At 36.7% G+C, this 13,832-nt stretch overlaps 1 protein-coding gene across 1 annotated transcript in view; it reads left to right on the forward strand.

The window, feature by feature from the left end:
• Window positions 1–13,832, forward strand: part of IL1RAPL2 (interleukin 1 receptor accessory protein like 2) — a 529,352-nt gene that overhangs the window by 228,865 nt on the left and 286,655 nt on the right. The gene's annotated exons all lie outside the window — the stretch shown is intronic.

The raw sequence follows: 13,832 nt of genomic DNA on the forward strand, positions 1-13,832 counted from the left end.
TATATATACAATGGAGTACTACATGGCAATGAGAAAGAATGAAATATGGCCATTTGTAGCAAAGTGAATGGACCTTGAGGGTGTCATGCTAAGCAAAATAAGTCAGGCAGAGAAGGACAGATACCATATGTTTGCACTCATAGGTCTAACAGGAGAACAGGAGAAACCTAGTGGAGGACCATGGGGAAAGAAGGGGTAAAGAGAGTTGGGGAGAGAGAGGGATGCAAAACCTGAGAGACTACTGAATACTGAAAAGAAACCAAGGGTTGAAGGGGGAGAGGGAGGGGGAAGGGAGGTGGTGGTAATGGAGAAGGGCATTTGTGGGGAAGAGCACTGGGTGTTATAGGGAAACCAATTTGACAATAAACTATTAAAATTTTTTAAAAAATAAACTAATTAAAAAAAAAATCAGAATTCTACAAGTCCCCAGCCATGAGTATGGTCCTTAAGAAGTTGACCTTTTGGGGGCTGGACTTCTTGGTGACATTACAAAGTTCCTAATATCAAATAAATTAGGCCTTTTATTTAGCTGCTTTTCATTGTCATGACATGTTCAATCAAAATATTTTTGGAAAATACATGCTTTTAGCATAAATGAATAATATATTCACTCATGTTGATTGGAAATCACAAGTTAAAACTGCTCTATCTTTTGTAGATAATAATTTTTGGCACTGGAATTATGTTTCAGGATGGAAAACCAATCTGTATGAATGCTCTGATTGATCACGGAATATTAATTGGCTGTGGACATAGTGTCTAGAGCTCCAACTTAAGGATGACAAGTATGATAGCTTTCATTTGTATGCAAAAACTCCAACTGTCCCTTCAAGACGGATGATTGGATTCTGTTTCATCTGTCATTTTTTCTTTACTTTTTAATAGATGACAAAGAAGAGAATGAAAGACAGAACCTTGCAAAATCACCTTGAATTAAACAGCGAGCCTCAATCATATTGCTTCTCGAAAGTGCCCTTATTTTCAAATTTTTATTTGAATATACTTGACACATAATGTCACATTAGTTTCAGGCATACAACATAGTGATTCAACATCTATACATATTATTTTATGCTCACCAATTCTATTACAATACCATTGACTATATTCCATACGCTATGCCTTTATTTACCACAATTTATTCATCCCATAATTGGAAGTCTGTGTTTTCCCACTCCTCCTATTTTGCCCATCTCTCCACACTCCCTCTCTCTGGCAACCATCAATGTGTTCACTATATTTATAGGTCTCTTTCTGTTTTTAATGTATTTGTTTATTCATTTGTTTTGGTTTTTAGATTTCAAAATTATGTAATATTTATAGTTCTCAATTTGACTTAGCATTAACTTAGCAGAATACCCTCTAGGTACATCCATGTTATCGCAAATGGCAAGATATCATCCTTTTTTATGATTGCAAGGTATTCCTCTGTGTGTGTGTGTGTGTGTGTGTGTGTGTGTGTGTGTGACATCTTTTTTATCCATCCGTCTGATAATAGCCACTGGGGCCTCTTCCATATCTTGGCTATTATAAATAATGCTACAATAAACAAGGAGGTATATGTATATTTTGAAATTGTATTTTAGTTTTCTTTGGGTAAATACCTAGTAGTGGAATTATTGGATCATGTGATATTTCTATTATTTTTTTGAAGAACTTTCATACTACTTTCCATGGTGACTCCACCAATTTACATTCTCACTGATAGTGTATGAGAAAAGTATGCTAATTTTCCTTTAATCAGATTAGAAAGGGTATGATCTGTGTCTTAGCCTGTTTGGGCTGCTATAACCAAAATACCATAGACTTAGAAGCTCATAAACAGCAGAAATTTCTTATAATCCTTGAGGCTGGGAAGTCCAAGATTATGGCATTGGCAGGTTCAGTGCCTGGTGAGGGCTCCTTCCTCATTGGCAGATGCTTTCTCACTGTAACTTCACATGGCAGAAGGGGCAAGGGAGCTCTCTGGAGTCTCTTTTATAAGGTTACTCATTCCATTCCTGAGGGCTCCACCATCATGACCTAAGCACCTCCCAAATGTCCTACCTCCTAATATTTTCACTTGGGCATTAGGTTTCAATATAAAAATTTTGAGGGGACACAAACACTCAGAACATAGTAAGCTGTATAAAGTGAATTCACAATATAAGGTGAATATTTATTCATTGAAAAATGTCAAAACACAAGATATTGTCTCAGATAAATACTTTAACCTTTAGCCTTGCATGAGATAATTCTTGATAATGAAAGAGAAATACAATCTGATTTAATGTCCTAGTGAAATGAAGTATCATTGTTCGTTGTTTTCACCATGCCACTCAATTGTTTGGAGAGTTTCCTCATGGAAGGCCTGGCTTTATATGAAGGCATAAGGAATTATACAGCAGGGACTCTGAGAAAAGCATCATATTCTAACATAATTCTCTTTGGATTAAGATTAGATTCTACTACTAACAGAAAACCTTAATAGCTTTTTCAACCACACAAGTATTTATTCTCTCAAGCAGAAAGAATCAGGAGTTAGTCCAGGGTTTGTATGGAAGCTACAAGAAGTCATCAAGGGTCTAGGCTATCACTCTCTGCTCCTCTATATTTTGAATATAACTTCCACCCTCAGATAACAAGATGGTGGCTAGAGCTCCAGACATCAAAACTATTTCATAGAGCATAAAAACATCTAGTAAAGATCACTTGGGAAACAAGAATCAGGAGAAAATTGAGCATAGGGTGGAGGACATTGTCATAGGAAATAATGAAAGGGAAAACCTATAAGAGTAGGTCTCCAAACTTGCCCTATCATCAGAATCAGCTATAGAGCTGTAGGGTGCTTCTTAAAAATATAGATTCACACTCTCTATTTTAGAGTTACTGGATTATATTCTCTAGTATCAGGCCCTGGGAATAATAATTTCAATTAGCCCTCTATGTACCTCTGATAATCAGGTAATGTATTATCTAGAGTGACATGAGTAAAAGTAAAAAGCAAACCAAAAGATGTATAACAATTTAACCTTAATAGAAATATATATTTGCTCAAAGTCCTAAAAGATGTGTTCTTAATTCAAGGTCCTAAGTTCCTTTATTCTTAAATTTTTACCATATAGCATTTAATTTCCAAGGTATTCATTATCATTTGTTTCAAGCTGATGGAAGAGAAAATGGTGTGAAAAAACTATGTGGAATATTTTTGTGGGCCAGATCTGGAAGTTATACATATCACCTGCATTCACATTGCACTGGCTAGAACTCAGATTCCTGGTCACACCTAACTGCAATGGAGGTCTGCACATGTAGTCCAGGTACATGTTCAGAAAGAAAAGAAAGACAATTTGGCAGAAAAAGTAGCAGTCTCTGTCACAGGAGAGTTTGGGCACAGAGCTGGATTTATGTGCATGTGAACTCTATAGTCACACATGTAACTACATGCTACATTTGGATTAATGATGTACTGTTGCTATCTTGAAATTCTTAATATCTTTTGAATGAGGGGCCCGATGTTTTCATTTTGCACTAGACTCCACAAATTACTAAGCTAGTCCAGTTTGAGAAAGAATGTCCCAGAACATGAGGGACAACCAGAAAAATATGAATTGGCGGGGAGCTTTGGGCATTCAGCAGGTAATGTAATTCAGAAGTATTGATCGATGAAGGGCAAGATGGCAGAGAAGTATGGAGCTCTGTAGTATTTGCCCACCAGGATGTATCAAACTGAGAAGTACTGAAGCAACAATACTCTGACCTGCAAGAGTGGGAGGTGAACACATGGATTCCAGAAAGAAGACAACCTCAAAGATGCTTTTGTTCCTTGTGTGTTTGTTTTCCTTTTCAGGGCTACCTCAAGAAAAAAGCCAAAGTACACAAGGTGGAGAGTCCAAAATATCACTGAGTAGGGAAATAAAATTATCAAAGTCACAGAAAAAACCCTGACAAACTGAGAGACATAATTTAAAGAAACCTTCCTGAATGGACAGGCCCTGGAGAGTCAATAAGGATCCATTAATAGCGCAATACTCACAGGTGCAGAGTGCAAAACAAGCTTTTCAAACTGATAGGAGGGGAGCCTTGGTGGCTCAGTCAGTTAAGTGTCTGGCTTCAGCTCAGGTCATGATCTCACGGTTTGTGGGTTCGAGCCCCACATCCGGCTCTGTGCTGACAGCTAGCTTAGAGCCTGGAGCCTTCTTCAGATTCTGTATCTCCCTCTCTCTCTGACCCTTCTCTACTCATGCTGTCTCTCTCTGCCTCTCAAAAATAAATAAATAAATAAATAAATAAATAAATCTTTAAAAAAGAACTGACAGGAGACAGAAAGCTAGCCAAAATGACAAAATGGAAGAACTCTGCTCTAAAGAAATTTTAGGAAGAAATCATAGCTACAGAATTTATCAAAACAGATATAAGCAACATAATGGAACAAGAATTTAGAGAAATTATCAAAAAATGAACTACTGGGCTTGAAAAGAAGCATGGAAGACATCAGAGAAGCTATTGATACAAAGACTAGGGACCTTCAAAACAGCTGTGATGAAGTAAAAAAATGGTATAAATGAGGTACACAATAAAACAGAGGCAGCCACTGCATGGATTGAAGAGGCAGAGAATAGGTGAATTAGAAGACACAGTTATCGCAAAAGAGGAAGCCAAGAAAAAGAGATAGAAATTGATCCAAGAGCACGAAAAGAGAATTTGAGACCTGATACAACCAAACTTAACAATATTTGTATCATAGGAATTCCTGAAGAAGAAGAAGGAGAAAAAGGTAATGAAGGGGTATTTGATCAAATTACAGCTGAGAACTTCCCGAATTTGGCGAAAGAAATAGACATTGAAATTCAAGAGGCACAAAGAATGCCCTTATGACATAACTTTAATTGACTTTTGCATTACATGTCATAGTAAAACTGGAAAAATATAAAGATAAAGAGAGAATTCTGAAAGCATCTAGGGATAAAAGGGCCCTAACATACAAAGGGAAAACTATCAGAGTTGCTACAGACCTATCTAATGAAACTTAGCAGGCCAGAAAGGAATGGCAGGAAATCTGCAATGTGATGAACAGAAAAAAATATGCAGCGAAAAATCCTTTATCCAGCGAGCCTGTCATTCAAAATAGGAGAGATAAAGGTATTCCTCAATAAACAAAAATTGAGAGAATTCCTCACCAGCAAACCAGCCCTACAAGAATATATAAGAGGGACTCTATGAGGGAAATGTTGAAAGGAATACAAGGTACCAGATACACCACAACAATCATGAGCTCTACAAAGAACACAATGAATCCAAACCCACACTTTTAAATAATATCATTGAATGTAAAAGGACTGAATGCTCCAATCAAATGACACAGGCTAGCAGAATGGGTAAAAAATTTTTTTTCATCTATTTGCTGTCTACAAGAGACTCATTTTAGACCTGAAGGCACCTTCAGATTGAAAGTAAGGGGATAGAGAAATATCTGTCGTGCAACTGGTACTCAAAAGAAAGCCAGAGTAGCCATACTTATATTGGATAAACTGGACTTTAAAGTAAAGGTAGTAACAAGAGATGAAGAAGGGCATTATATAATAATTACAGGGTCTCTCCAACAGGAACAGCTAACAATTATAAACATCTATGTGCCAAATTTGCGAGCACCCAAATACATGAAACAATCACAAACAGAAAGAATCTTATTGATAAGAATGTGTTAACTGCAGAGGACTTTTATACTCCATTTACAGCGGATCAACCAGATAGAAAATTACTAAACAAAAAATGGACCTGAAGGACACATTGGAACAGACAGAATTGATATATATAGTTAGAACTCTGCATCCTGAAGCTGGGAAATTCAGCTTCTTCTCAAGTGTGCATGGCACGTTCTCCAAGATAGATCACATACTGGGGCATAAAGCAGCCCTCCATAAATATAAACAAATTAAGATCATACCATGCACACTTTCAGATCACAATGCTATGAAACTTGAAATTAACTACAGGAAAAATTCTGGAAAACTTTCAAAAACATGGAGGTTAAAAACCACCCTACTAAAGAATGATTGGGCTAATCAGGCAATTAGGGAAGAAATTAAAAAATATATGGAAACAAATGAAAATGAAAATACAACAATCCAAACTCTGTGATGCAGCAAATGCAGTTCTAAGAGGAAAGTATATTGCAAACCAGGCCTATTTCAACAAACTAGAAAAAGTGCCAATACAAAATCTAACAGAGCATCTAAAGGAACTGGAAGGGGAGCAGCAAGAGCAACCCAAACCCAGCAGAAGACGAGAAATAATAGCAATCTGAGCAGAAATAAACAACATAGAATCCTAAAAAACAGTTGAACAGATCAATGAAACCAAGAGTTGGTTTTGTGAAAAAATAAACAAAAATGATAAACCTCTAGCCAGGTTCCTCAGAAAGAAAAGAGAGAACACCCAAATAGACAAAGTCATGAATGAAAATGGATTTATTACAATCAATCCCTCAGAAATACAAGCAATCATTGGATATTACTATGAAAAATTATATACCCAAAAAATACACAATCTAGAAAAAATGGACAAATTCCTAAACACACATGCACTACCAAAATTCAAATGGGAAGAGATAGAAAATATAAACACACCCATAACCAGTGAAGAAATCAAATCAGGTATCAAAAATCTCCCAATGAATAAGAGCCCAGGGCCAGATGGCTTCCCTGGGAAATTTTACCAGACATTTAAAGCAGAGTTAATACCCATCCTTCTCAAGCTATTCCAAAACTAAAAATAGAAGGAAAAATTCCAGACTAATTTTATGAAGCCTTCATCATCCCTTTGATTCCAAAACCAGACAAAGATCCAGGAAGAAAAGAGAATTACAGGCCAGTATCCTTGATTAATAGAGATGCAAAAATACTCAACAAGATACTAGCAAATCAAATTCAACAGCAAATAAAAAGAATTATCCACCATGATCAAGTGGGAATCACTCCTAGGATACAGGACTGGTTCAATATTCACAAATTCATCAAGGTGATACATCATGATAACAATAGAAAAGATAAAAATTGTATGATCCTGTTGATAGACGCAGAAAAAGCATTTGACAAAATACAGCACCCTTTCTTAATAAAAACCCTCGAGAAAGTCTGGATAGAAGGGACTTACTTAAATATCATAAAAGGCAATTATGAGAAGCCCACAGCTAGTATAATCCTCAGTGGGGAAAAACTGAGAGCTTCCTCTCTGAGATTAGGAACATGACAGCGACGTCCACTCTCACCACTATTTTTTAACACAGTGCTGGAAGTCCTAGCCTCAGCAATCAGACAACAAAAGGAAATAAAAGGTATCAGACATGGCAAAGATGAAGTCAAACTGTCACTTTTCAGAGATGACATGATACACTACATGGAAAATCTGACCAACCCCACCATAAGCCTACTAAAACTGATACATGAATTCAGCAAAGCCGTGGGGTACAAAATCAACATACAGAAATCGGTTGCATTTTTATATGCCAATAATGAAGCAACAGAAAGAGAAATCAAGAAACTGATCCCATTCACAATTGCACATTAAAAAACCATCAAATACATAGGAATAAACCTAACCAAAAATGTAAAAAAAAAAAAACATACGATGAAAACTATAGAAAAGTTATGAAAGAAATTGAAGAAGACACAAAGAAATCTAAAAACATTCCAATTTCATGGATCAGAAGAATAAACATTATTAAAATGTCATTTTTACCCAAAGCAATCTACACATTCAATGCAATCCAAATCAAAATTGCACCAGCATTCTTATCAAAGCTAGAAAAAAACTATCCTAAAATTCGTATGGAACCACAAATGAACCCGAGGAGCCAAAGTCATAGTGAAGAAGAAAACCAAAACTGGAGGCATCACAATCACAGACTTTAGCTTCTTCTATGAAGCTGTCATCATCAAGACAGTATGGTATTGACACAAAAACAGACACAGAGATCAAGGGAATAGAATACAGAACCCAGAACTGGACCCACAAATGCATGGCCATTTAATCTTTGCAAAGCAGAAAAGAGGATCCAATGGAAAAAAGACAGCCCCTTTAGCAGGTGGTGCTGGGAGAACTGGACAGCAACATGCAGAAGAATGAAACTAGATCATTCTCTTAAACCGTACACAAAAAGAAACTCAAAATGGATGAAGGGCCTGAATATGAAATAGAAAAACCATCAAAACCCTAGTGTAGAAAGGAGGAAATCTTCTTGACCTCATCTGCAGCAATTTCCAACTCAACACACCCACAAAGGCAAGGAAATCAAGAACCAAAATAAACAATTGGGACCTCATAAAGATAAAGAGCTTCTGCACTGCAAAGGAAACAATCAAAGAAACTAATAGGCAACCAATGGAATGGGAAAAAATAGTTGCAAATGGCATATCAGATAAAGGACTTCTATCCAAAATCTACAAGGAACTTACCAAACTCCACACTCGAAAAATGAGTAATCCAGTGATGAAATGGGCAGAAGACATAAATAGATACTTCTCTGAAGATGACATCCAGATGGCCACCAGGCACATGAAATGAGGCTCAGCATCACTTATCGTCAGGGAAATACAAATCAATACCACACTGAGATACCACCTCATGCCAGTCAGAGTGGCTAAAATGAACAAATTAGGAGACTGTAGATGCTGGCAAGGATGTGAAGAAATGGGCACCCTCCTACACTGTTGGTGGGAATGTAAACTGGTATAGACACTCTGGAAATCAGTGTGGAGGTTCCTCAAAAAACTATCAGTAAAACTCTCCTATAACCCAGCAATGGCACTGCTAGGGATTTGCCCAAGGGATACAGAAGTGCTGATGCATAGGGGCATATATACCCCAATGTTCATAGCAGCACTTTCAACGATAGTCAAACCATGAAAGAGCCTAAATGTCCGTCACCTGATGAATGGATCAAGAAGATATGGTTTATATTTACAATGGGATACTACATGGCCATGAGAAAGAATGAAATCTGGCCATTTGTAGCAACGTGGATGGACCTCGAGCGTGTCATGCCATGCGAAATAAGTCAGTCGGAGAAGGACAGATATTATGTTTTCCTTCATAGGTTTAACAGGAGAAACCTAACAGAGGACCATGGGGAGGGTAAGGATGAAAAATAGGGAGAGGGAGGGAGGCAAATCATGAGAGACTCTTGAATAGTGAAAAGGAACTGAGGGCTGATTGGGGAGGCAGAAAGGCAAGAAGGGTCATGTTCATTGAGGAGGGCACTTGTGGGGAAGAGCACTGGGTGTTAAATGGAAACCAACTTGACAATAAACTATACACAAAATAAATAATTTAAAAAATTAAAAAATTTAAAAAAAAATTTAAAAAGTGTTGATTAATGAACCAATCCTATTGACCACCGGAAAACCCTCTCTCAGGGTGCTGTCCAGTTCTGCATTATTTATCAGTGAGTTAGATTATATATAAATTATATTTATTACATCTGTAGATGAGAGGATGTTGGGAGGGATGCCCAATTCTTTCTAAGACATGATTCTTATACAGAAAGATCTCAGTAGTTTGGAATGATGGTTGAAACTAACCAAATGACATTTGATTAGAAAAAAAACTGTAAAGTGCTTCATTCAAGCCCAAAATCCAACAGCAAAAGTACAGTCTTAGGATTTTATTTGGCTATGAGCACAAGAAGGGTGACTAGTTTGCCAAAAAATGCTAATTCAGTCTCAGTTTATATCACAGGAAGATCGTGTCCAGAACTATTGAAGTATTGGTTCCACTGCACTTTAGATGACATCTGAAATTGTGTGTTCAGTTTATTGTACCATATTTAAGAGGCCCATTGACAGACTAGATTGTGCCCAAAAAATGATGTCTAGGTTGGTAAAAGGCTTTGGAAAATGTGTCACCTAAAAGACAATGGACAATTGAAGGAACTGAGAGTATTTAGCCTGGAAAGGTAATGATTTTCAGAAGGTCAGGGGGTAAAAAAGATCAAGAAAGCTCTCTGCAAACATTTTAGGCACTGCAATATAGAAGATGTTTTAGTTTCTTATGTGTTGTTCCAAAGAGCAGAAATAGAACCAACAGATAAAATATGCAAAAGAAATAAATTTTACCTTAATGTAAGGAAGAAATTCTTAATATTTATTAAATATCAAAACTATAAATTTTGTGAGGTAGTCAGCCTATTGCAAAAAAAGCTATCAAGCCAAGGCTGAATGCTGGGAACTCTTTAGAGGGAATTCATGTGTTAGGACAACTAGAGTCTTTCCAGTTATGTTTTTGTAGGGCTAAATGCTTGTTGAAATGATACAAATTGATCAGCATTCTGTTAAGCTTATACTTAACAAGGACTCTGGAGCCAGACTGCCTAAATTTAAATCTTAGCTCTGTTTCTTTCTAGTTATCTGACCTCAGGCAGGTTACCTAATTTCTTGATGCCTAAATTATTTATCTGTAAAATGAAGATAAATAATGATAATATGTTCTCCATACATAGAGTTGTTGTAAGTGTTAAATGAATTAGTATCTGTTAAGTCCAGGGAACAGTACCTGACTTATATTAAGTATCATATTATAATTTCAAGAAATAGTTGATGATGCTTCTCCCTTTTCTTCAGTAGATATAGCCTTTCATTGCAGTAAGATACATTTACACTAGACATTAAATACAATGCCATGATGGCAAAATCTTTTAAAACACTGAAAAAAACAACCAAAATGGTCCTGTAAAATTCCACCTCATTGCCTCTAAGAATGGCATAAGACTGCTATATCTCCTGCATGCATTGTTTGAAGGTGTAACTTTAGGAATACATCTTGAATTTTATTGATTATGGTTTTATTTTTATTTTTTAATTTTATTTACTTGTTTTGACGTGGGGAGAGGCAGAGAGAGAGAGAGAGAAAGAGAATCCCAGCATGGAGACTGATGGAGGGCCTAATCTTATAACCATGAGATCATTACCTGAACTGAAATCAAGAGTCGGATGCTTAACTGACTGAATCACTTAGACGCCCCTTTATTTTATATTTTTAGAGTATTTTTAATCTTGTAGGGCTTACAAGTTTCTTATTTTATTTAGTTCTCATATTAACCATGTGAACTACACAGGTCAATTACCCCATTTTGAAGATGTGGAAACTAAACAACATCAAAGTTAACTAAATTGTATAAGGTCACACACACTAAATTATTAGCAGAATTAGGATTAAAACTCATGTCTCTTAAATTTTGGCTCAGGGCTTGAACAATATACCACAGGAAGACTGAGCTGCTTTTAGTCTGTCCATTCTGTGAAAGACATTTCATTAAGCTGATGAAGTGGTTTCTATTATTCAGCTAATAATTTATCTACCTACTTTGCAGGAAAATTGACATCAGCCTGAAACTCCATCCAAGAAGCCTAATTTCCACTTGATTTTTCAGGGCCTAGGGGAGTCAATAAAATCACTGACTTAAGCTTAGTGTATTATCCACACAGGTAATATTGAAACACACCTGCCAGCTTATCCATTTCCTTACACATTATTATATGTATTTTTTAAACTTATAGAGAAAAGTGTGATGCCTTTACTAAGGCAGAAGCTGGCCATGTGAGTTTTAGATATGGATCTCTATACACAAGTAGTGTGATGTCACAAGGTATTGAAAAAATTGAATTTTTGTAGTGAGACTTGCTTTGGTGATCCTGGGCTTTGTCTCTACCCTACCCACATTTCTTCCCTTCATTACCCCCACCCTTGTCCTTTAAATCCTCTTCTCTTTGTATACCTATTCTCAGTCATACATTACATTGGATTCCCTCCCTAGGAGTAGATATAGCTCAATGTTCTCTTTAATTGGAATACTAATAATTGCTATCATTCGTTTATAACTATGAGCCAGTTCTCTACTTCACACTTTAGAATATGATCTCATTTAGTCCTTATAACAATCTTAACGAATAGGTACTATTACCATCCACAGTTATGTGTTAAGGAAATGGAATCCTAGAGGGATTAAGAAACATGAGGAAAGTCAAACAGTAAGTGGCTGAGCCAGATTCAAACACAGGTATTCTTAACCCAGAGCTTGTGCTCTCAACAGCAATATTATAGGATTTGTGGCCTAGATATGAGGTGGCAGATGTTTTTGAAAGTTGGAAGAAGCTTTTCTTATAAAATCATAACATATAAGGAGCCATCTGCTCTGAATTAGGGTGACATCAGCCCAATGCTGATGAGCATCACAGACATTTCCGAGATCTGGTACACGTAAGACAGGCAAGATGAGAACCTTTTGCCATCCCTAAAACCAAAAGTCTCTCCTCAAGAAGTAGGTAAGTGCCTTTTTCTTCTTTTGCACTCTCTGAGACTAAACGGCTTCATACTAGTGAGCTCCAGCTGTTAGGCTAAAGCACTGATGGGGCATGAGCTCATAGACAAAGATCCTAGAGCCCTGGGTTTTGGTCAGACATAACTGGCCTGTCAGGCTAACAGCAGAACCATAGACAGTCACCTAATATAATATCTATCTGCAGTGTTTTCACTGTTACCCCATGGAACCACCCCTACAGAAGAGAGTTTCCTGAAAAGCCTTTTGTTCTCTCACAAAGGACCTGACCACTTCTTGACTAAAGACACTATTAGAGAAAGTGCATATTTACTGTGGAAACACCAATGGCACCAGATCCATGTGGCATAGGCCAGGGCAGCCTTGAGCACCTGGGTTTCCATTTATACTGGAATGATCTGCAAGGAAGCGTTAGTCCAGGGGATGATGGTACAGGGAAGGGAATGTGCAGACCCTCAGGTGAATTAGACCACACTTGGAAGCTGCTACATTTAAACAATTATAGAGAAACCGTAGGGGAAAGTGATAGGGAGTGACTAGCCTATCAAAAAACATAAGTCTGCCTTATGGTTTTCAAAGTCTGCTTACTCAGAGATATAGATTCTCTTTCTGAGCATTGGGTCCAATCTCTTGATAAAATTACATCAGGAGATGAGTTAGTTAAGCTGAGGAAATGGTTATTCTATTAGTAAATATGGAGCCATTTTTAAACTTTCAGTTAAAAAATAAAATAAAATTTGACAGAGGAAACATTTATGAGGTTCATTTAAAAATGCAAAACACTCTATTTTGGGAGATGTGAATCCTACTTCTGAAATTTTATATCTCAGTTGCTGGAGACAGCAGTCCTTGTCCTACTAGCTTCCCAGTTGGACTTAATGAGATAATAATTAAAGGCTATACTACTTTGTAAATTCAATTGCTTTTTTTCTCTTTTCTTTGATTCTTCTGCATTTGATAATTGTATCTTAGAATCACCTAGCTTATGTTTTCTCCCTGGAACTGTGAAAAATTATAACTGGCTTCATTTGAAAATCAATTTGAATGTTATAGTTCATCAGCTTATATTTGATTAATTAAATTAGTGCTCATCAATGTTACAAAGACAGGGAACATGCTTGGAAACCTTCCAGAAGGCTGACATCATGTGGGAAATTAATCAATATTTCCAAGGGTAATGTTGTGACCTCAGTGATGAAAATGAGAAGGAAAATGACATTATTTTCAGATATTGTTCTAGTAGAATTGAGCTCATTTGACATACTATTACATATGTATCCTAGAGGGACTCAGGGGGAAATAATCCCAACTTTAAAGTCAGATACACATAGATTTGAGTAATGGTTCAGTATTTTTTTTTTTTTGCTAGCTAGGTGACCTTTGTCAAGTTACCCAACCTCTCTGAATCTTAATTTCCTCAACAATAACACAGGAATAATAGTAGTACTCACCTTATAGGAATGTTGTGGGGACTAAATAAGACTGTGAGACTACAGTCAGAGAATTGAGGTTTTAAATC

The sequence above is a fragment of the Suricata suricatta genome, chromosome X, assembly GCF_006229205.1.
Source record: "Suricata suricatta isolate VVHF042 chromosome X, meerkat_22Aug2017_6uvM2_HiC, whole genome shotgun sequence".
NCBI classification, from domain to species: Eukaryota; Metazoa; Chordata; class Mammalia; order Carnivora; family Herpestidae; genus Suricata; species Suricata suricatta.